Consider the following 22861-nt stretch of genomic DNA (forward strand, 5'->3'; position numbering starts at 1 on the left):
GTTGTTGGACAAAAGAGAAAAAGAGGGAGGGGAGTTCAATTTAAGATGTGAGAATTAGTGATTTACAAGTAGTTGAGGAAGAAAGAGTGGAACACACTTGGGAGGAACATTCTTTCTGGGCAACTCAGAAGCAATGGGACACAGGGTATCTAGCTAACAGGCACTTACCTGGTGTGATCTTATTTACCATACTTAATTCAAATTAGGCTAAGGCAGCATTCTAAGATTTCCTTCCTGAAGTAGGCTTCTCTGTCTGAATCTCTTGAGCAGGAAAGGGGGGAGGGTCAGAGTTTTTTTCTAATCTTATTTCTTTTCTTTTCTTTTTTTTTTTTTTGTAGGTTAAATTCTTCACTTTTTCCCTTTCTTTAAAATTAAAATTTATTGGAGTGACAGCGGTTAGTAAAATTACATAGGTTTCAAGTGTGCAATTCTGCAATACATCATCTATAAATCACATTGTGTGTTCACCACCCAGAGTCAGTTCTCCTTCCATCACCATGTATTTGATCCCCTTTACCCTCATCTGCCACCTCCCTCCTTCCTTACCCTCTGGTAACTACTAAACTGTTGTCCGTGTCTTTTAATTTTTGTTTCTTTATTTGTTTGTCTTGTTCTTTTGTTGCTTTCAGTTTTATATCCCCCACATCAGTGAAATCCTATGGTTCTCAACTTTTTCTGTGTGACATATTTTGCTTAGCATAATAAATCGCTTAAAATCAATACCCCAGAAGGCAGCTTCAGGATGGCTAAATTTTGGTTCCCTTCTGTTGTGAATACAAGTTCAGGATTAATAATCTTTGAGAAATCCTGGAAAATGGCAACAGAAGTCAGACAGCTCAAATCCATTAATTTCCTAAAATAGGAGAAGATAGATGTTGATATTTAAAGACTTATTTGTTTGAAACATATTCCTGGCAAATAAATTAAAATATCTTAATATGTTATATAAGCATTGAAATATAAAAGAATGTGTTGATCACCAGGGACCAATGAGGGTTCACTAAGAAGTCATTGCAAACTAGTATAATTAATTTATTTTTCTTACAAGAATATTTCAAGCATAATAAAATGCAGAGAGAGAAAATAATAAACCAACTTCATGAGCTGGAATGTGTTTTCGCTGGTGTCCTGGGGTCACAGGGTTGCCTGGTTTTCACCCCTGCCACTTAATTTTAGGCTTCTTTTGAGAGGAGAATTTGCTGTGCAGTGGTTGGGGTTTAAGACTGACACTAAATGGCAGACAATCACATCCTGCACACCTGTACCACAAAGGAGAGTTTTGTATATTCTCCTTCCCTGCCCCAAGTTCTTAAAAACACTTGGCAGAGGCCCATGAAAAATACCTTTGAGTGCACACTCCTGTTTCTGGGCTCCCTACCTATCAAAACTTGTTTTACAAACCTCGAGTTGTTTTCCAACAATGTGTTAAGATTTTAGCTTATATCTTCTTACCAGCTTGTTTGAAAAACACCTCCTCCTCTTAAGCTATGCTACAGGCAAGCCAATATACTCGTACAAATCTCATCTCTCTTTGGACAAGCTTATTACCCCTTCTCGATATTTAGGCTATTTTGGTGGCCTGAAACTTCAGGTTTCTAATGGGTCAAGAAAAGTTAACATTTTGTAGTTTACCTGGCTTTTTCTTTTTCAATTACAGTTGACATTCAATATTACTTTATATTACTCTCAGGTGTACAGCATAGTGGTTAGACATTTATATAATTTACAAAGTGATGCCCTTGATTACCAGTGACTACCAGTGACTACGAAAGTACCAGTGACTACCCACCTGGTACTATATATATTTATTACAATATTATTGACTATATTTCCTATGCTACACTTTACATCCCCGTGACATTTTTATAAGTACAAATTTGTATTTCTTAATCCCTTTAACTTTTTCACCCAGCTCCCAAACCCCTCTCCCATCTGACAACCATCACTTTGTTCTGTGTGTCTATGAGTCTGTTCCTGTTTTGTCTGTTCACTTATTTCATTCTTTAGATTCCACATGTAAGTGAGAACACAGGGTATTTATCTTTCTCTGTTTTACTTATTTCACTTAGCATAATACCTTCTAGGTCCATCCATGTCATTGCAAATGGTAGGATTTCATTCATTTTATGACTGAGTAATATTCCATATTATATATGTAACACTTTTTACTTATCCAGTTGTCTATTGAGGTGCACTTATGTAGCTTCCATATCATGGCTATAGTAAACAATGCTGCAACTAACATAGGTTTGTGTGTATCTTTTTTCTTAGTGTTTTAGATATCTTTAGATAATTACCCAGAAGTAAAATTGTTGAGTCACATGGTAGTTCGATTTTTAATTTTTTGAGGAACTTACATTCTCATACTATTTTCCATATCAACAGCACCAATTTGCAATCCCACCAACACTGCATGAGGGTTCGCTTCCACCCACATTCTCATCGTGACTTGTTGTTCCTTGATTTATTGAGAATAGACATTCTTACAAATATGAGGTGATAAGTTATTGAGGTATTAATTTGCATTTCTCTGATGATTAGTGATCTTGAGCATCTTTTCATATGTCTATTGGTCATTTGTATGCCTTCTTTGGAGAAATGTCTATTCAGGTCCTCTGCCCATTTATTAATTGGATTGTTTGGTTTTATGGTGTTGAGTTATATGACTTTTTAAAAATAAATTTTGGATATTAACCCCTTATCATATCTAGCACTTGTGAATATCTTCTACCATTCTTTTAGCTATGTATTTGTTTTGCTGATAGTTTCCTTTGCTATGCAAAAAAATTGAGTTTGATGTACTTCCACTTGTCTAGTTTTTTCTTTTGATTCCCTTGCCCTAAGAGGTATATATTAGAAAAAATATAATGAGGTGTAATGTCAGAGTTTACTTCTATATTTTCTTTTAGGAGTTTCATGGTTTCGGGACTTACACTCAATTTTGAGTTTATTCTTGTGTATGGTGTAAGAAGTTGGTCTAGTTTCAGTTTTTGTTTTTGGATGTATCATTCCAGTTTTCCCAACACCATTTATTCAGTAGATGGTCTTCACCCCACTGTATGTTCTTGCCTCTTTTGTCACAAGGAGTATATAGGTGTGTGTTTAATTCTGCTTCTATACTCTCTTCCATTGATCTAGGTGTCTGGTTTTTTTGCCAGTATCATGCTATTTGATTACTATAGCCTTGTAGTATAGCCTGATATCAGGTAGAGTGATACTTCCAATTTTGTTCTTCTTTCTCAAGATTGTAGTGGTTCTTTGGAGTCTTTTGTGTTTCCATATAAATATTTAGATTATTTGTTTTAGTTCTGTGAAAAAATGCCATTGGTATTTTCACAGGGATTGCATAGATTCTATGAACTACTTTCAGTATTAAGGACATTTTATGATGTTAATTCTTTATATCCATGACCAAGGTACATGCTTCGATTTATTAGTAGCTTCTTCAATTTCTTTCTTCAGTGTCTTATTTTCTTTTTTTTTTTCATGTACAGGTCTTTTACCTCTTTGGTGAAATTTATTCCTAGGTGTTTTATTTATTTTGATGTAATTGTGAATGGAATGTTTTCCTTAATTTCTGTTTCTGACAGTATGTTATCGGTGTAGAGAAATCCAAGTGATTTCTGACTATTCATTTTGTATCCTGCTACTGTGCTGAATTCATTTATTAGTTCTAATATTTTTTGGTGGAATCTTTAAGGTTCTTTATATGAGGGATGACATCTGCAAATAATGACAGTTTTACACCCTCCTTTCCAATTTGGATGCCTTTTATTTATTTTTCTTGTCTGATTGCTTTGGCTAGAACTTCCAGTACTAGGTTGAATAAAAGTCATGACAGTGGACTTCCTTGTCTTGTTCCTGATCTTAAGGAGAGTGCTTTTAGCATTTCACTGTCAAGTATGAAGTTATCTGTGTTTGTCATATATGCCCCGTATTATGATGAAGTATGTTCCCTCTATTCCCATTTAGCTGAGACTTTTCAATTTATTTATTTTTTAAATTAAAGTTTCTTAGGGTGACAATTGTTAGTAAAGTTACATAGATTTCAGGTATACGATTCTGTAATACATCATCTATATCTCACATTACGTGTTCACCACCCAGAGTCAGTACTACTTCCATCACCATGTATTTGACCCCAGTTACCCTCTTTTAGAAACTGCCTCCCCATTAACCATTAGTAACCACTAAACTATTCTCTATGTCTATGAGTTTTTCTTTCTTTTTCTTGTTCCTTTCTTCCTTTCACTTTTATGTACCACATATCAGTGAAATCATATGGTTCTTGACTTTTTCTGTCTGACTTATTTACTTAACATTATAATCTCAAGATTCATCCATGTTGTCACAAATGTGACTATTTCATCTTTTCTTATGGCAGAATAGTATTCCATTGTGTATATATGCGACATCTTCTTTATCCATTTGTCTATCAAAGAACACTTTGATTGTTTGCATGTCTTGGCCACCGTAAATAAAGTTTCAATTAACATTGGAGCACATATGCCTTTATGGATAAATGTTTACAGATTTTTAGGGTAGATGCCCAAGAGAGGGATTGCTGGATCATATGGTAATTCTATTCTTAATTTTTTGAGGAAACTGTACACTGCCTTCCATAGCAGCTGCACCAATCTGCATTCCCACCAACAGTGTATGAGGGTTCCTTTTTCTCCACAGCCTATCCAACACTAGTTAGTATTTGTCTCGTTGATGATAGCCATTCTAACTGTGCTTATGTGTATTGGCGATTTCAATGTCCTCTTTGGAGAACTGTCTATTCAGGAGCTCTGTCCATTTTTTTTTTAATTTTTTTTTTGCTCTTTCCATTTTTAAAATGGATCGTTTGTTTTATTTATTATTGAGTTGTATGAGTTCCTTATATATTTGGAATATTAGCATCTTATTGCAAAAATCTTCTCCCATTCAATTGGTTGCCTCTTTATTTTGTCAATGGTTACTTTTGCTATGCAGAGGCTTTTTAGTTTGATATTGTCCCATTCATTTATTTCAGCATTTACTTCCCTTGCCTTTGGAATCAAATTCATAAAATACTTTTGAACCCAAGGTCTATAAGTTTAGTACCTATGTTTCCTTTTATGCAGTTTATTGTTTCAGGTCTTATGTTTAGGTCTTTGATCCATTTTGAATTAATTTTGGTACACAGTGACACACAGCAGTCTAGTTTCATTTTTTGGCATATGGCTTTCCAAATCTCCCAGCACCATTTATTGAACAGGCTGTCTTTTATCTGTTGTATGTTTCAGGCTTCTTTGTCAAAAATTATCTGTCCATATTTATGTGGGTTTATTTCTGGGTTCTCAATTCTATTCCATTGATCTGTATGTCTGTTTTTCTGCCAATACCATACTGCTTGGATTATTGTTGCCGTGTAGTACAAGCTGAAGTCAGAGGGTGTGATACCTCCAGCATTTTCTTTTCTCCTAGGATTGCTTTGGCTATTCGGGGTCTTTTGTGGTTCCAAACAAATCTGATGATTTTTTATTCTATTACTTTTAAAAATGCCATTGAGGTTTTGATGGGGATTGCATTAAATCTGTATATTGTTTTGGGCAATATGGTCATTTTAACTATGTTGACTATTCCAATCCATGAGCATGGAATATTTTTCCATTTCTTTGTGTCTTCTTCAATTTATTTTAAAAATGTCTTGTAGTTTTCAGCATATAGGTCTTTCACATCCTTGGTTAAGTTTATTCCTAGGTATTTTATTATTTTTTTGTTGCAATTGCAAAATGATTTTTTAAATTTCTTTTTCTGAGATTTCATTGTTAGTATACAGGAATGCAATGGACTTTTGTATGTTGATTTTGTAGCTGGCTACATTACTGTATTCATTGATTGTTTCTAATAGCTTTTGGTGTAGTCTTTAGGGTTTTCCATATACAGCAACCTGTCATCTGCAAATAGTAACAATTTAACTTCTTCATTCCCGATTTGGATGCCTTTTATTTCTTTCTCTTGCCTGATTGCTCTGGCAAGGACTTCCAACATTATGTTGAAAAGCAGAGGTGATAGGCGACATTCCTGTCGTGTACCTGAAGGTAGAGCACAGGGCTTCAGTTTTTCACATTTAATTATGAGATTAGCTTAGGGTTTGTCATATATGGACTTTATTGTGTTAAGGTATTTTTCTTCTATACTATTTTATTAAGTGTTGTAATTATAAATGGATGTTGTATCTTGTCGAATGCTTTTTGTGCATCAATTGATATAATCATATGATTTTTGTCCTTTATTTCGTATATGCGATGTATCACATTGAGGGATTTGCAGATGTTGTACGATCCTTGTGCCCCTGGAATGAACCCCACTTCGTCGTGATGAATAGTCTTTTTAATGCATTGATGCATTAGGTTTGCTAGAATTTTGTTTAGGATTTTTGCATCTGTATTCATCAGAGATATTGGTCTGTAGTTCTTTTTTTTGTGTGTTGTCCTTACCCGGTTTTGGTATCAGGGTAATGTTCGCCTCATAAAATGAGTTAGGGAGTACTGTCTCCTCTTCAATGTTTTGGAAGACTTTGAACACGATTGGTATTAGACCCTCTTTGAAGGTTTCATAGAATTCACTAGTGAAGACATCTGGTTCAGGACTTTTGCTTTTGGGAAGGTTTTGGATGACAGTTTCAATTTCGTCACTGGTCATCGGTGTGTTTATATTTTCCAGTTCTTCATGGTTCAGTCTAGGAAGGCTATGTGTTTCTAAGAACTTGTCCATTTCTTCTAGGTTATTGAATTTGGTGGCATATAGTCCTCCACAGTATTCTTGGATGACCCTTTGTATTTCTGCAGCATCTGTGATAACTTCCCCTTTTTCATTTCTGATTTTGTTTATTAGTTCTTGTCTCTTTTCATCTTAGTGAGCTTTGCAAAGGGTTTCTCAATTTTGTGTTCTTTTCCAAGAACCAGTTCTTTGTCACATTAATATATTCTATTGTCTTTTTGTTCTCTATTCCATTTAGTTCTGCTCTGATTTTTATTATTTCCTTTCTTCTAACGACCTTAGATTTTATTTGTTCTTTTTTTTCTACATCTTTAAGATGTAACATGAGGATATTTATCTGGGATTTTTCTTGTTTCTTGAGATAGGTCTGTAATGATATAAATTTCCCTCAAAACTGCTTTCGCTGCATCCCAAATATTTTGGTAGGATGTATTTTCATTGACATTTGTTTCTATGTAACTTTTGATGTCTCCTCTAATTTTTTCTTTGACCTGGTCGTTCTTTGAAAGTATGTTGTTTAATCTCCATGTATCTGTGGTTTTCCCGCTTTCGTTTTGCTGTTGATATCCAATTTCAAAGCTTTGTGATCAGAGCAGCTGCTTTGTATAATTTCAAACTTCTTAAATTTGCTGAGGTTAGTTTTATGTCATAATATATGGTCTATCCTTGAGAATGTCCCATGTACACTAGAAAAAAATATATAGTCTGATGTTTTAAGTTCAAGTGCTCTATAAACGTCAATTATATCAATTTCACCTAATGTGTCATTAAAGACTGCTATTTCATTATTTATTTTTTGTTTGGATGATCTGTCCATAGCTGTCAATGATGTATTCAGGTCCCCTAGTATAAGTGTGCTTTGGTCAATTTCTGCCTTTAGTTCTGTTAGTAGGTGCTTGGTATATTTCGGTGCTCCCTGGTTGGGGGCATAAATATTGATGACTGTTATGTCTTCTTGTTGTACATTCCCCTTCACCATTATGAAATGTCCATCTTTGTCTCTTGTTACCTTTTTTACCCTGAAGCCTGTTACATCTGATATCAGTATGGTACACCTGATTTTCTCTGGATAACGTTTGCTTGGAGTGTCAATTTCCACCCTTTCACTTTGAGACTATGCTTGTCCTTGTAGCTGAGATGTGTCTCTTGGAGACAGCACATGGTTCGGTTTAGTTTTTTGATCTGATCTGCTACCTGTACCTTTTTATTGGTGAGTTCAGTCTATTTACGTTTAGGGTTATTATTGATATGTGAGGATTTCCTGTCATTCTATCTTTAGTTTTCTGGTATGGCTGTGTCTCCATTGTTTCTTTGCCTTTTTGTTGTTGTCTATTATTTCTGTGTGGTGGTATTCTATGATGTTTCCCTCTGTTTCTTCTTTTATTACAGTATATATTTCAGTTCTGGATTTTTTTTTTTTTGAGTGTTTACCATTATGTTTATGTAGAAGAGAGTTTAATATTTCGAGTATTCCATTTTCTTCAACATGCTTACTTTCCCCATTCCCATATTCTGGTTCAGGCCTTCAGTCTTCCCCTTTTTATGTTTTGGCTGCCACAAATTGTCCCTGTTGATGGTGGACGAATAGCTTACTTTAGTATTTCTTGTAGTGCAGGTTGTGTATGAGAAAATTCCCTCAGATACTGTATGTCTGGAAAGGTCTTTTTTCCTCCTTCATATCTAAAGGATATCTTTGCTGTATATCTTATTCTTGTCTCATATTTTTAATGTTTCAATAGTTTGAATATTTGGTTCCACTCCCTCCTGGCTTGTAGAGTTTCTACTGGGAAATCTGATGAAAATCTAATGGGCTTTTCTTTGTTGCTTACCGTCTTCTTTTCTCTTGCAGCCTTGAGGATTCTTTCTTCATCATTGATTTTTCACAGCCACAATACAATGTGCCTTGGAGAAGGCCTGTTGGGGTTGAGGTAATTAGGTGTTCTATTTGCTTCTTGGATTCGAGGATCCAGTTCTTTCCACAAGTTTGGGAAGTTCTCATTGACTATTTTTTTTGAATATACTCTCTGTTCCCTTCTCTCTTTCTTCTCCTTCTGGTATGCCCCTTATTCTTATATTGCTCTTTCTGATGGATTCAGCATGTTCTTGTAGAGTTCTTTCATTTCTTTTAAGTCTCAAGTACTTTCTTCTTCCATCTGTGTCATTTCCAGGTTTCTATCTTTGATGTCACTGATTCTTTCCTCCATCTGGTCAACTCTACTACCTAAGCCGGCTATTTCATTCTTCATTTATTCTATTGAGTTCTTAATCTCCAGAAATTCTATTTCGTTCTTTTTTAAAAAATTTCAATCTCTTTGGTAAAGTGTTCATATTGTTCTTTGGTTGTGTTTCTGATTTGATGAAACTGCCTTTCTGTGTTTTCTTGCATCTCGTTGAGTTTTTTCAGAACGGTAATCTTGAATTCTCTGTCATTTAAGTCACATATTTCCATATGTTTAAGTTCATTTTTTGGAGACTTTTCACTTTCTTTCTGAGCTGCCTTGTTGCGTTGGTTATTAATTTGAATTAATTACTTATTATTTCTCTTCCTAAACCTCTACTTGGGTGGCTTCTGCAACATGTTGACAGGAAGAGGTCTTTCTTTTGTTTACCAGTACATGTTTGTAGAATGTTTTATTTTCTCTCCAACTGTAGGATTTTCTTCTCTCACATAGTTTAGTTTTATGTTTTCTCTGCAGTATTCCAGCCTCTAACATAATGGGGGATTCCCTGGAAGGCAGGCTTCTCCTCTGTTAACAGTTCACCTGGGTCTAGGGCACTGCATCCCTGTGTGGATGCAGATAGCTTTAGAAGTTCCATAGCTCTTCCTGCACCAGATTCAGAGCCCATGTGTTTCAGCAGTTCTGTTTACTCCTGCAGGGGTCCGCCCAAATAGGTGGATTCAGAGGCGGGGCGAGTTGTGAGAGGTGGCCCAGAACAATATCAGTGACCACCACAGCTGGCCCTGCTTCTATAGCTCCCTCCCCTTTGCCAGAACTATTTAGGCTGCGAATATGTGTCTTCAGACCACATTTCTCAGAACTGCAAATATTCTGTACTTTTGATCTGACACTGCCGCTGTTCTGCTTCTAGCACTGGCCTGTGGGGTGGGGTGAGCTCTGGGAGGATAGGGAGGGAGCGGCTGTTCTCAGCGCCTAAGGCTTCTGTTCTCTGTGGCAGTGAGGTGTTAAACCACTGTTTTCATCCTTCTTCCCTCAGTCTTTGCTCCGAGGTCTCTGCCATGAGTGTTGGGTTCAGCTGTGTTATATGCTGTCTGCTCCGCCCTGTGGGCCATACACGGAGCCCTAGCAGTCCAAGTTCTTCCCTTTTCCTGGCATACAAGGAGCTTGAAGCACTGAGCTAGGTCTGCGTCCTGAGCCCACAGGGCTCAATCTCCGCACTTCTCCCTTCCCTTCTCCCCTGTTTGTGCAATTTGCCCACCTTAGGTGAATTCAGTAGTGAGACTCTTCGTCTTGCCTGTCTGTTGTGCGTGGAGTCCATTGTGGAGTTATAGCTTTTCAATTTATTGTAAATTCCAAGGGAGATTTCCAGAGGCTCACCTTGCGCCGCCATTTTGATGACATCTTGTGAGCATAATTTCCATTGTTTCATTTTTGAGGTTCTGTCTGGAAGATATCTTCATTGATGTCAATGGGGTGATAAATTCCTCTACTATGACTGCATTACTGTGGATCTTTCCCTTTATGTTGGTCAATAGATGCTCTATATATTTAGGTGCCTCATGCTGGTTGTGTAAATGTTTACAAGGGATGTATCCTCTTGTTGGATTGATCCATTTGTCATTTTGAAATGTCCTTCTTTATCTTTTATTATAATCTTCGTTTTAAAGTCTATTTTGTCTGATATAACTACTGCTTCCCTGTGCTTTTTCTGTTTCCATTTGGATGAAATGTCTTTTTCCATTCCTTAAGTTTCAATCTGTGTTTGTTTTCAATTTGAAATGGGTCTCTTGTAAATGGCATATGTATGGGTCTTGTTTTCCTTTTTTCCCCCCATTCTTCTGTTTTCCGCCACCCACTCTGATTCAAGCCGTTTATTCTCAGTCTAGTTGTGTAGGACACAGCTCCCTGGCCCATGCTGGTTTTATGAGACTTGCGCTCCCCACGGCTGATGCAGTTGGTCAACAGTCGTCATTCGGCCGCTCACAGCAGCTCATGGCAGCCCTCACCAGCTGCCAGACACTCATGGCAGCACACAGTAGCCTATGGCAGTACACAGCAGCCTACAGCAACTCAAGCTGGCTGCCAGCCACTCACACCAGCTGACCCCACTCACACTGGCCGCTCATGGGGGCACATGGTAGCCCGTAGCAGCACTCAGCAACCCACAGCAGCTTACGCCAACCTCTGGCTGTTCACCACAGACCAGCTCCAGGGAGAGCTGTTGTTCACAATCTTAGCTGTAGAGTGCACAGCTCACATGTGGGAATTGAACTGCTGACCTCAGTGTTAGGAGCATGGTGCTCCAATCACCTGAGCCACCAGGCCATCCCTGGGTCTGGTTTTCTTATCCATTCATCTACCCTACATCTTTTGATTAGAGCATTTAATGCATTTACATTTAAAGTGATTATTGATAGATACACAGTTTTTTCCATTTTATTACTCATGTTTATATTCTTCCCCCCTTCTTTTTTTAAATTTTATTTTATTAAATTTATTGGGGTGACAATTGTTAGTAAAATTACATAGATTTCAGGTGTACAATACTGTATTACATCATCTATAAATCCCATTGTGGGTTCATCACCCAGAGTCAGTTCTCCTTCCATCACCATATATTCAATCCCCCTTACCCTCATCTCCCACCCCCCACCCCTCTTCTTCTTCTTAAAGAAATCCCTAAACATTTATTGTAATAAAGATTTGGTGATGATTAACTCTTTCAGCTTTTTCTTGTCTGGGAAGCTCATTATGTAGCCTTCGATTTCAAATGGCAGCCTTGCTGGGGAGAATAATCTTGGTTGAAGGTCCTTGCTACTGATCACTTTGATTATTTTGTGCCAATCCCATCTTTTTTATGAAGTTTCTGTTAAGAAATCAGCTTACAGATTTATGAGAGCTCCCTTTTAGGTAATTAACTGCCTTTCTCTTGCTTCTTTTTACATTCTCTCTGTCTTAACCTTTGGGCCAGAAGTTGCATGTTGCCAGACCTTGTGAATAAGGTGGATGAGGCCACACTATAATGCTTTTATTTGACATAAATCGCCATATCAGAAGCAATGAGTGACACAGAGCATTGTCATGATGGAGAATGATTTATGGCACACTTTAAAACACACCACTCAACCATAGCTCACACACGGCTGACTGCACCAAATAAGTTAAAACTTGTCGTACACTGTTACTGAGGTTTGATGCACCACTTCCCATGTTGAAGTTCCCTGTCTTTCCATTGAATGGCACTCTGCAATAGAATTCACTGTATGGTTTGATCACACCTAGTGTGTGTGTGTGTGTGTGTGTGTGTGTGTGTGTGTATGTGTTTATTTGACACTGAATATTATTTTATATTAGTTTCAGTTGTACAGCACACTAGTTAAGTATTTTTATAATCTATGAAGTTATATACTCCCCCACCCCGATAAATCCAGTACCTATCTGACACCCTGCATAAACTTTACAACATTACTGATAATATTCCCCATACTGCATTTCACATCCCCATGAATATTTTGTGACTACCACTTTGTACTTCCTAATCCCTTCACCTTTGTTATCATCTCCCCCACCTTGTCTAATCTCCCATCCATCACTTTGTTCTCTGACATATGAGTCTATTTCTGTTTCAGTTGCTCATTTATTCTGTTCTTTAGGTTCCACATATAAATTAAATCATGTGGTATTTATCTTTCTCAGTCTGATTTATTTCACTTAACATAGTACCCTCTATGTCCATCCATGTTTTTGAAAATGGTAAAATTTCATTCTTTTTTATGGTGGAGTAATACTCCAATGTATAAATGTACCACAATGCCTTTATCCCATTGTCTATTGCAGGACATTTCTGTTGTTTTCATACTTTGCCTCCTGTGAATAGTGCTGCAGTAAACGTAAGGGTTCATATATTTTGTGGTGTTTTGTTTTCTTGTTTTTTTCAAATTAGTATTTTGGATTTATTTGGATAAATACCCAGGAGTACAATTGCTGGGTCATAAAGTAGTTCAATTGTTAATTTGTTGAGGAACCTCAGTACTGTTTTCAATACTGGCTGCACCAATTTGCAATCCCATCAAAGGTGCACAAGGGTTCCTTTTTCTCCACATCCTCTCAAACACTTATTTGTTAATTTATTGATGATAGCTATTCTAACAGGAGACAGGTGTCATCTCATTGAGGTTTTAATTTGCATTTATCTGATGATTAGTGACATTGAGCATCTTTTCAATATATATTGGCTATCTATTTCTCTTTGGAGAAATGTCTATTCATGTCCTCTGCTTATTATTTAATTGAGTCACTTGTTGTTGTTTTTTGGGGTTTCTTTTTTTTGGGGGGGTTGGTGTTGAGTTGTATCAGTTTTTCACAAATTTTGAATATTAACTCCTCACCAGATGTATCACTGGCAAATATCTTCTCCCATTCAGTAGGATGACTTTTGGTTTTGTTAGTGGTTTCCTTTGCTTGAAAACTCTTTTTAGTTTGATGTAATCCCATTTGTTTATTTTTTCTTTTGTTTCCTTTGCCTGAGACAATATATCAGTAAAAATATTACTAAGGGTAATGTCTGAGAGTTTCCTTCCTACGTTTTCTTCTAGAAGTTACGGTTTTGGACCTTTCATTAAGTTAATACATTTTGAGTTTATTTTTGTATATGATGTAAGAAGGTGGTCCAATTTCATTTTTTGATATATCCGTCCAGTTTCCCAGCACCATTTATTAAATACACTGTCTTTACCCCAATGTGAATTCTTGCTTCCTTTGCAATAGATAAAATGACCATATAGGCATGAATTTTTTTCTGGGTTCTTTTTTTCTGTTCTGTTGATCTTTGTGTCTATTTTTATGCCAATACCATGATGTTTTATCACTATAGCCATATAGTATAATTTGATATCTGGTAGCATACTACCTCTTTGTTCTTATTTTTTCAGGATTGCCATGGCTATTTGGGGTCTTTTACGGTTCTATATGAATTTTAGGATTATTTGTTCTAGTTCTGTGAAAAATGACATTAGTATTTTGATAGGGATTGAGTTGAATCTATATATTGTTATGTGTAGTGTGGGTAGTATGGACATTTTAACTATATTAATTCTTCCTGTCCATGAATATGGCATATGTTTCCATTTATTTGTATCTTCTTTAATCTCTCTTTTCAATATCTTATAATTTTTTGAATACAGGTCTTTTGCTTACAAGGTTAAATTTTTTCCTAAGTATTTTATTTTTGATGCAACTGTAAATGGGTTTTCTTAATTTCTCTTTCTGACAGTTTGTTATTGGTATATAAAAATGGAACCAATTTCTAAATATTAATTATGTATTCTGCTACTTTACTAAATTCAATTATCAGTTCTAATGGTTTTTTGTTGTTGTTGTTTGTTTGTTCTTTTGGAATCCTTGGGGTTCTCTCTATATAGTATCAAGTCATCTGTAAATAATGACAATTTTACTTCCTCCTTTCCAATTTGGATGCCTTTTATTTATTTTTCTTGTCTGATTACTGTGGCTAGAACTTCAAGTACTATATTGAATAAAATTGTTGAAAGTGAGCATTCTTGTGTTGCTCCTGATCTTAAGAGGAATGGTTTTAGCTTTTCCCTACTGAGTATGAGGTCTGACAATTAAGTTCAAGAACATGCCATCGTGCACTTACATTGGGAGCATTGTACAAACACCTTGGTAAGGTTTCATAACCTTGGTATATCAGTGTGTCATAGCTGTGTTCATGTTCATGTGTGGTGGTGTCTTGCTGAGTGGCATTCATTATTGTTATGTGTTGTTGTGTGCTGTCATGAGAATGTCTGAGCTTCAATTAGAGCAAAGCACAAACATTAAATTTCTTGTTAAACTTGGCAAGAGTGGAAATGAATTCAGGGACTTGTTAGTCCAAATTTATGGGAATAATTCCATGGAAAAAAACAGCAGTTTACGAATAGATTAAATATTTTTCTGAGAGGAGAGAATGTGTCACTGAAGAAGGGAGGTCATGGTGGCCAGTAACGAACAGAACTGATGAAATATTGCAAAAATCTGTCGAATTGTGCATCAGAATCATTAGCTGATTGTGAGAAGCATAGCAGACCAAGTAAATATTGATGGAGAAAACGTAGAAAAATCTTAACTGGAAATCTTGGCATGAGAGAGGCGTGTGAAAAAAATGGTCCTGAAGGAGCTCACCAATGAACAAAAGCAAAGGAGAGTTGGAGTTTGTCAAGACCTTTTGGAGAGGCAAGACTATGGTTTGGACCTTGTTATCACTGGTAATGAAACATGGGTGTACCAAACAAAGCATCAAAGTGCAAAACGTAAGTCAGCCAATTCTCCATGACCAAAATTGTTGTGTCAGTCCAAATCAAGAGTCAGAAAGATGTTGGTAACCTTTTTTGATATCAGAGGGATTATTCATTATGAACTTGTACCAACTGGAAAAACAGTTAACCAAGTTTACTATTTGGAAATGCTGAAAAGGCTGTGTGAAAAAGTTAGACAACTTGGACTTTTTGCCAACACTTCATTGCTCTTGTATCACAACAATGCACCAGCTCACAGGGCACTGCCTGTAATGGAGTTTTTAGCCCATAAACAAATCACTGTATTGGAATACCCTTCCTACTCACCTGATCTGGCCTCCAATGACTTCTGTCTTTATCCAAAGATAAAGGAAATATTGAAAGGAACATATTTTAATGACATTCAGGACATCAAGTGTAATACCACTACAGCTCTGATGGCCATTTTAGAAAGAGTTCCAAAATTGCTTTGAAGATGCACTAGGTGCTGGTGTTGGTGCATAACTTCCCAAGGGGAGCACTTAGAAGGTCACTGTAGTGATATTCAGCAATGAGGTATGTAGCACTTTTTCTAGGATGAGTTCATGAACATATTGTCAGAGCTCATATGATGTTAGCTGTGGCTTTCTCATATATGTCCTTTATTATGTTTAGATATATTCCCTCTGTTCTTACTTTGCTGAGAGTTTATACCATAAGTGGATGCTGGATTTTTTCAAATGCTTTTTCTTCCTTTATTGACATGACCATGGGATTTTTATTTTTCATTTTGTTTATGTGGTGTATCATGTTAATTGATTTGCAGATATTGAACCAACCTTGTGTGCCAGGAATGAATCCCACTAAATCATGGTGTATGATCTTTTCAATGTATTGCTGAATTCTGTTTGCTAATATTTTGTTCAGGATTTTTGCATCTAGTTTCATTAAGTATATCGGCCTGTAGTTTTCCTTTTTTGTGATGTCTTTGTCTTTTTTCGGACGAGGGTAATTGTGACCTCCTACAATGAGCTTGGGTGCCTACTCCTGATATTTTTTTTTTTTTTGAATAGGTTGAGGAGAATACATGTTAATTCCTTTTTGAATGTTTGGTAAAAATCACCTGTAATGACATCTGGTCTAGGAGTTTTTGTTGAGAGTGTGTTGATTATTGATTCAATTTTATTGGTAATAATTGGTGTGTTAAAGAATTTCTGCTGCTTCTTGATTCATCCTTGGAAGACTGTATGCTTCTAGGAATTTATCTATTTCGTCCAGATTGCCCTACTTGTTAGCATATAGTAACTCATAATATTTTCTTCTTATTATTATTATTTTTTTTTTGTATTTCTATGGTGTCTGTTGTCACTTCTCCTCTTTCATTTCTTATTTTGTTTTTGTCCTCTCTCCTTTTTTCTTGATAAGTCTGGTTAAAGGATTGTCAATTTCATTTGTTTTTTAAAAAATGAACTCTTGGTTGTATTTATTTATTTCTATTTTATATATTTCATCCCAGATCTTTATTATTTCCTTCCTTGTAGTAATGTTGGGCTTTGTTTGCTGTTATTTTCCCATTTAGGTGTAAAGATAGACTGTTGATTTGAGATTTTTTGTTTGTTTGTTTCTTTAGGTGGACCTGCATTGCTATCAATTTGCTTCTTAGGATTACTTTTGCTGTGTCCCATAGATTTTAGGTCATTGTGTTTTCATTTTCATTTCTCTCAAGGTATGTTTTGATTTCTTCCTTGATCTAATTGTTGACCCATTCATTATTTAGTAGCACGTTGTTTAGTCTCCCTGTGTTTGTGTGTTTTTATTTTTTTTCCTTGTGATTGATTTTTAGTTTCATACCATTATGTTCAGAGAAGACCCTTGATATGATTTCAGTCTTCCTAAATTTATTGAGACTTGTTTTCTAGCCTAGCATGTTGTATATCTTGGAAAATGTTCCACATGCACTTGAGAAGAATGTATATTCTGCTCCTCTGGAGTGAAATGCTCTAAAAATATCAATTAAATCCCTCTAGTCTAGTGTACCATTTAAGACTACTGTTTCTGTGTTGATTTTCTGTCTGGAAGATCTGTCCATTTGTGTCACTGGTGTGTTAAAATTCCCTAATATGATGATATTACTGCTGATCTATGCCTTTATGTTCATCAATATTTGCTTTATATATTTAGGTGCTTCTATATCCGGTGCATAAATTTTTCCTAGGGTGCTATCTTATTGTTGGGTTGATCTCTAAAGGGATCAATTTATTATCATGTAATGTCCTCCTTGTCTTTTATTATAGGCTTCATTTTAAAGTCTATTTTGTCTGATATAAGTATTGCTACCATAGCTTTTTTCTTGTTTCCATTTGCTTGAAATATCGTTTCCCATCCCTTTACTTTCAGTCTCTGTGTATTTTTCAATCTCAAGCGTGTCTCTTTGAGACAACATATTCATGGGTCTTATTTTCTTATCCACTCAGCCACCCTATGTGTTTTGATTGGAGCATTTACTCCATTTACATCTAAGGTGATTATTGATAAATACACAGTTATTACTATTTTATTATTAATTTGTATATTCTTCTTTCCCCTTTCTTCTTAAAGAAGTCCGTTTAACATTTCTTGTAAATACCAGTTTTTTGGTGATGAACTCTTTGTTTCTTCTTGTCTGGGAGGCTCTTTATGTCACTTTCAATTTTAAATGACAACCTTGCTTGGTAGAGTAGTCTTGGTTGTAGGTCCTTGCTTTTGATCACTTTGAATATTCATGCAATCCCTTCTTTCTTGCAACGTTTTTGTTGAGAAATCAGCTGACAGTTTTATGAGCGTTCCCTTTTAGGTAATTAGCTTCCTTTCTTTTGCTACATTTTACATTTGTTCTTTTTCTTTAACCTGTGGCATTTTAATTATGATGTATCTTGGTTTGGTTCCCTTTCAGTTCCTCTTGTTTGGGATTTTCTGTTCTTTCTGGGCTTGTATGTCTATTTCCTTCACCAGGTTAGGGAAGTTTTCCATCATCCTTTTTTCAAGTAAGTTTCAATTACTTGATCTCATTCTTCTCCTTCTAGTACCTGTATGATGTGAATGTTGTAATGATTGTTGTTGTCACAGAGGCTCCTTAAACTATCCTCATTTTTATGATTTTTTTTTTGTTGTTTCTGTTCTGATTGGCTGTTTTCTGCTACCTTTTCTTCCAAGTCACTGATTCTAACCTGTGCTTCTTCAAACCTGCTGCTGATTCCTTCTAGTGTATTCTTCATTTCAGTTATTGTATTCTTCATGTGACCGTTTTTTTACGGTTTTATGTTTTTTCTGATGCTTACTATCTCTTTGTTTATGTTCTCAGTAAGTTCTTTGATCATCTTTATAACCTGTGCTTTCAACTGTGTCTATTGGATTGCTTTTCTCCATTTTACTTTCTGGAGTTTCTCCTGTCCTTTCATTTGGGATATTTCTTGTTTCCTCATTCTGGCTGCCTTCCTGTATTTGTTTTTATGTATTAGGTTGATCAGTTATGTCTCCCAATCTCGGTAGGCCGGGCTTGTAAAACAGTTGTGAGGTGAGGCCCAATGGCACAGTCTCCCTGATAATTTGATTTGGGTGCTCCAGGCTTGTACCCTGTGAAGGTTGTGTGTACCCTCCTGTTGTAGTTGAGCCTGATTGCTATTGGCTTATCACTAGCTTGGATTGACCTTCAGGCTGACTGGTTGTAAAGATTAGGCACATCCACAGTGTCTCATCTTCTGTTCCAGGGCTGACCCAATGGAGTGGGATTTGTCCCAGAAACCTCTGGTTCATGCAGCGACCACCATTTTGGTATGCCCCTTGGGGGTTGGATGATGCAGCTGTGGTCTGTAACCAGCCTCTGTGTGTGTTGGTTCTGGGGCATTTTGGGAGGGGTTTTATTGCAGGCCTGCGGCTACCTGGTATGAGCTACAAAGTGATTTACAGTTGTTTACTTGACCTGGAGGAACATTTGAGAGGCTAGTTGTGAATTGACGTAGGCTGCCACCAGTACTAAGCCTGGAGCATCTCAGCAAATGGCCCAAGGCACTGCAAGACCTGCCACTGCTTTTTGGCTTTCCATAAAGGTCAGCTGCTGAAATAGCCTCATGTGGTTTGTGAGTTGGTTGAGGTGGTGTCTCAGGGAGTCAGCAGAATGGTACAAGAGATGTTCATCAGGTAATGCAAATTCAAGTTTGGTACCACAGCCTAGCCTGGGGCCAATCAGCAAAAGGCTCAGGGCACATTGAGGCCAGTGAAGGTCTGCAGACACTGCAGAGTTGTCCATTAGACTGCAGCAAGCACCAAAGTCAGCTGCCCTCTGCCAAAGAGTCTATGGCAGTGCACTAGTTGGGTGGCGCAGGGTCTGACTGAGTTGGCTGGTGGAGTCACCATAGTTAACCAAGCCAATGCAGATTCAGATTTGGCCACATGTTGCGTCCAGCGCAACACAGGCAATGAAGGAACGAGAAGGGGCGGCAAAGGTTAAGAAAGAAACACAAGTCAATAAATTTATGCAATAGAGGCCAAGGAACTCACAGCCTCAAAGGACTGAGAGCCCCGAATTGGGCCACCTTGTGGCTTTTATTGATGTACACACAAGGAAGTAACATTGTTTCCTCCACGATCTATGAGTCTCATACATCATAGCTGAAAACTGATTCAAACTAATCACCCTCGCTTGCAAGCAGACGGAATCGAAAGTCCCATGAAGTCTTAATAATTGTGGTATGTGCCTCCCCAGGGACAAAACCTTTATGCTGAAACTTATTGATAAGAATAGAAGGAGAACTGATGTTAGCACATCATTGAATCACTTCCCAAACAGGTTGTGGGAAGGAATATAGCCACATAGGAAGAAGCTCTCCTTAAATGGGGAAGGTAGGGGGATGTGCCCACCTCTATCAACCCTGTGAGTTCTCCAGGTGGTTCCCATGTGACTGTGTCTGGCTTAGGCTATCTCCCCCATGAGGAAACTTACTCGTTGTTGATTATCCAGCCATCTTTTGGGGCCAAACAGGGAGACATAAGGTGTAAGCACAAAGGTGAAGCAAAGTCCCTGAAAGGATCAGTTTCACAGACTCTTCTTTCTTTTGGGGTAGGCATGAGGAGACAGATGGTTAGGCTGCTGCGTGACAACAGACATAGGGGCAGAGAACTCAGCATAGGAAAGATCATGCCCCCTTACCAGGTGCATGGGAGAGGGACTCAACACAGGGACAATGAGAGCTGTCCATTCAGCCTCACTCCCTGAAGCAACAAAATTCAATCTCTCCTGGCTCTTTCCGAGTTGCTGTCACTTTGCTGGAGCCCAGGGTGAGTGTCTGGAAGCAACAAAGTATGTGTGCAGGCACTTTAAGAGGACACCTAGGTTTCCAGCAGACTTCTGTCTCATGGAAACAGACAGCATTCCCCACTGATTTTCACAGCCAGATGATGTGAGGACTCTTCTTCCTGGCACTGGAATGCTGAGCTGGAGAGACCAGTGTGGCTCTGGGACCCCATGCTCCTTAGATGAGAACTATTCAGCTGAGACATCCCTCTCCAATCTCAATTGCCACGCAGAAGGCTGTAGATCCAGCCTGTTTTGTGTCTTCCCCCTCCTACCAGCCTAGAGGTTGCTTCTTTATATCCTTAGTTGTAAGACTTCTATTCACCTAGATTTCAGATTATTCTGCATGGTTGATTGTACTATAATTTAGTTGTAGTTTTCATGTGGTCATGGGAGAAGGCCAGCAGAGCATTTTCCAATTTTGCCATCTTCACCTGAACCTTATATGTTTTTTATTTATTGTTTGTGTAAGAGTAAAACTCTTACAATCTTTCACAGCTCAAATGGCAGGAAAAATTCAAAGTTATTGCTTTATATTTAAAATAATCCACAATTCATCAGTGTGGATTTTGCTGTTATGATAGTTGTATGTTGGTTATGTGGGACAATGTCCTCTTTTGTGATGGGGTAAGCTATCATAATGTTTTAGCCTCCTTTGGAGAATATGTGATATTTGGCTCATGTGCTATTGTGATATAATAAGAAATACTATTTTTGTCTTAGTCCTTACCTCTTGGCCATATATCCTAAAACGCTTGTAATTTCCTAAGTGATAAGAGCAATAAGAACATCTTTTTTTTCAATATTTAGTTTTTGTCCCCAGTTCCTGAAATAGCTCCAGAGTTATAAAGTTGAAAGCAGCCTATTTAGGTATTCATAACAATTCTCTTTCAACCACAGTGAGTTTATTTTAATGAGGTAAATTTTGGAAAACCTCTATGAATGGGAGCTGGGTGTCAGGGAATCCAATCATGTAATTAAAGGGTTGAAATTTTCAGTCATACTCTGTGACTTCCATAGAAGTGAGACTAGCTAGAGATCCAATTAATCACCAATGGTCAATGATTGAATCAATTACACCTATGTAATGAAGCCTCCATAAACAAAACTGTAAATTTCAGGTGTACAACTTTATAATGCAACATCTGTATACTCCACTGTGTGCTCACCCAAAGTCTACCCTCCTTCTGTCATCAGATATTTGATTCTCTTTACCCTCTTGTCCTCCCACATAGATCTTGTCCCTTTTTCTAACTTCCTTTCTTTGAATCATTGCTTTCTTCCAGCCTCTTCAAGCCCCACTTATGATCAGAACACTTACACCTCTTAAAAAAAAGAAAAAAAAAAAAAAACCTGGGTCGGGGTAGTTCAGTGATCTACATCAGGTCAATCTAGACCTAACTATAGTGATTGGATCAGGGCACTAAGACCAAGTTGATCGAAGAATAAGTCCTGTACCTTCTTCAAATATTACCAAGAGGATAGAAGCCCAAAGTTGCAGTTGGCCACCACAAAGGGAGGGCCTAAACTGGAGTAAAGTCAATGTAGAGGTAAATAATGCCTGCAAATAGAGACTCAGGCCTGACGACATAATTTTATTTTCTGATTCAAGGTGTTCTGATGCTAGTAATTCCCCATGCTCTTTCTTTTTCTTAAACCAGGATTGGATATTCTGTCATTTACTACAGAAATACTACTAACTGTATTACAGAAGTGTACGCAAAGTGAGAAAGGGAGAAAAAGGAATGGATGATTAGAAAATTGTTACAAAGAAATTGTCTTTTACATTTAAATAGTGTGCTAAAGGACACGTATGTTTCATCTGGAAGAAAAGAGAGAGAAGGAAATTTCCTGCATACGGAATAGCATGTACAAAAGCATGAAGGTATGAATGTATCCGGTATGTTCAGAGAATGGCAAGTCAATACCATACCAAATATATGTATGTATGTATATATATATACACACACATGCACACACACACACACACATCTATATCTATATCTATATCTATATCTATATCTATATCTATATCTATATCTATATCTATATCTATATCTATATCTATATCTATCTATATCATCTATATCTATATTTATCTATATATGTTTAAATTAGGGGCAGCATTTAATATCTCAACAGAGTCCTGAGAATTCAATTTTTTTCCCCAAAATATCCAATGGCGGGTGATGGACAAATGTACCAGTATTCAAGTGTGTCCCTATTTAGGGCATTAGGGGCAAAAAGCACAGTTTTATTCTTTGTCTTTTAAAAGACAAACTTTATGTTAGCTAAATTCAAAGTATAGAATCTGAAATAAGGTGTTAATA

The sequence above is a fragment of the Rhinolophus sinicus genome, chromosome 18 (assembly GCF_057876585.1).
Source record: "Rhinolophus sinicus isolate RSI-liver-muscle chromosome 18, RSI-T2T, whole genome shotgun sequence".
Classification (NCBI taxonomy): domain Eukaryota; kingdom Metazoa; phylum Chordata; class Mammalia; order Chiroptera; family Rhinolophidae; genus Rhinolophus; species Rhinolophus sinicus.